Below are 2,496 nucleotides of genomic sequence, written 5' to 3' on the forward strand. Positions count from 1 at the left end.
GAAAATGTAATTTGATGCAGTATTATTATAGTTTCCATGTACTGAGCACCTGCCATATATATGCCTTGTAACTTCTGTCGTGTATTGTCTTGTAATATCTTAAAGCACTGGACTGGCTGGTTAAACTAGGCTTAGGAGCTACTCACGGAAATGTATATAATATGAGGGTTCTGAAAGAATCGCAGAAAATAAAATCCTTTTTCACAGAAAGGGGGATTCAGGATAGTTGTTTAATACCAAATATTCAAGAGTCGTACACAACCCATAACTCAAAATGCATTCAATTACTCAAAGCAAAGCTTGGCAAATTTTGTTTAAACTCACTACTTGAGAAAATTAAACTAATTTATCTTGTGTAAGTTAAAAGTGATTTGCTGTATTTCTAACAAATAGCATCTTTGAGGCTTTGGCAGCCTCCCTTGGTCTCACTAAGCAGTGTTGGAATGTATTAGTCTGCTTTTTCTCTTATTCATGAGTTTCTTCACCTTCCCACGGGCCGAGATGGGAAGATGTCAAAGGAAGAAGGAACATCCAAGCACTCTCTTGTTATCTTACACGTGGACAGGGTATACCAGAGGGCTCTGTCTCTGTGCATGAAAACCAATGGTTAGCTGCTGGGCCCGAGGTTTTCTCCATTTCTCATATTCCCTAAAGGCCTTCTGAAGAAGCATGCTTATCTAAACCAAGGAAGCAGGTTATCTGTGAGGGAAACATTTTAACTCCATAGCATCCTAGGGGATTAGTTTATTTTACCAAATCCATGACTGCCTATCAGAATGCAGTCCCTGAGGGTGTAGGTGATGGAAAGGAGGGCGTCTAAGGCGGGCAGGGTGGCATGGAGCCTGGGGCACCGCCTCATTGCAGTGAGTATCCAGGAGTCAAATCCCTGCCAGGAGGTGTCCCAGATCCAACAACAAACTTCATCTTTTACAACTTTTTTCCACAGTCTGCCCTACACATGGTGATCAGTCTCAAAAGAATGTGCATCCGTTGGGGGCCAATCAGGAAAACAAAAACCACATGAGCTTTTCTAACAGCAAATTTAAAACACGTATGAAAAGGCGTAAGATTTCAAAAGAGGACCTGAGGTCATGCAGAGATATTAAATGCAGGAAGCAGCTATCACCCCTAAGGTTAGGAGAGCAAAGAAAAAAGTTTGGGGTTATCAGAAATTAAATAGTTAAAAGAAAGGGACCACCCCCAAAGCTAGAACAACAGTCCTCTAAGAAAGAGGCCTGCTCCTCCAGCTGGTGCTGGTTGCCTGTGAGGGCAAGTGTTGAAAGAAGTTGAAGACCAGAAATTGCCACTGCCAAGTGAAAGGGCCAGGGGGAAATGCAAGGGTGGTGAGCAAGCAGAAATGAAGTCCCTTTTCCATGCTCCAGCCTTCCGATCTCCCTCCTGTGCTCCCCAGAGGCAGAACCTAACAAGAAACCAGCAGCAACAAGGAAACATAGTTGGCAGAGTACCCACCCCAGCATCACAGAGTGAAGTATAGAAGGGCATTGGGGTTGAGAGACCACAGATTAATACCTGGGACTGGCTCTGAGAGCCTCTTGCAACATAATGTGACTCTTCAGGCAAGTGATTCAGCTGACAACGTCTGGGTTTCTTTTTTGCTTTGGTTCACAACAACCTTAGGTTAAATTTTGCCAAGGAGAAGTAATCATCTTTTGATTGGATGACTTCTACTGGACTATGTTTAAATTCACAAACTTTTCCCTCTGTCATCTCCATTTTGCTGTTGAGCCCATCACTGAATGCATTTACTTCAAATACCGTATTTTTCAGTCCTAGAAATTTCATTTGGTTCTTTTTATTGTTTCTTTTTCTCTGCTGAGATTTTCTGACATTTTTACACACATATTTTCATGTCATTGCTGAGCATAGTTATAATAACTACTTTAAAAACACTGTCTGCTCAGCATCTGGGTTATCTCTGGGTAAGCCTCCAAGGATGATCTTTTCTCTTGATAACAGGATACATTTTACTGTTTCTTAGTGTGTTAAGTGACTTGAAATTTACCCTGGGCGTTGTGAATGCTACATTGTCGAGATTCTGGATTCTGCTATATTCCTCCAATGAATGTCGATTTTGTTGTAGCAGGAAAACGAACTCTGTATTTTGGGCTGCAGCTTAAATTTTAGTTTAGTCTTCACACCCTTTGCTGGGCTGCTTGAAATCTGTCCTGTGTGAGCATGGGTTAAGGGTCAATCACAGATTTGGGCAAAGTTTATATACAGAATTTGGGATTCCCTGGCTCCCTTCATTCCTAACTTTCCCTTCTTGCTTTCCAGGAGTTGCAGAAGGTTTTCTATGGGCATTTTAGCCACCTTGCGTGGGCCAGAATGGAGCCTGCTCTCAGTCTACAAGCCAAAAAAACCAAAAACTCACCCCATACCACTCCCATCTTCCAAATATTAATTTCCCGCCAGTTTCTTCAGGTAAAGTTTTTGTACTTTGTCCAAAGCTAACAGGTGCAGTTTGTGGGAGGTTTG

The sequence above is a fragment of the Furipterus horrens genome, unplaced genomic scaffold, assembly GCF_987537825.1.
Source record: "Furipterus horrens unplaced genomic scaffold, mFurHor1.1.pri manual_scaffold_7, whole genome shotgun sequence".
NCBI classification, from domain to species: Eukaryota; Metazoa; Chordata; class Mammalia; order Chiroptera; family Furipteridae; genus Furipterus; species Furipterus horrens.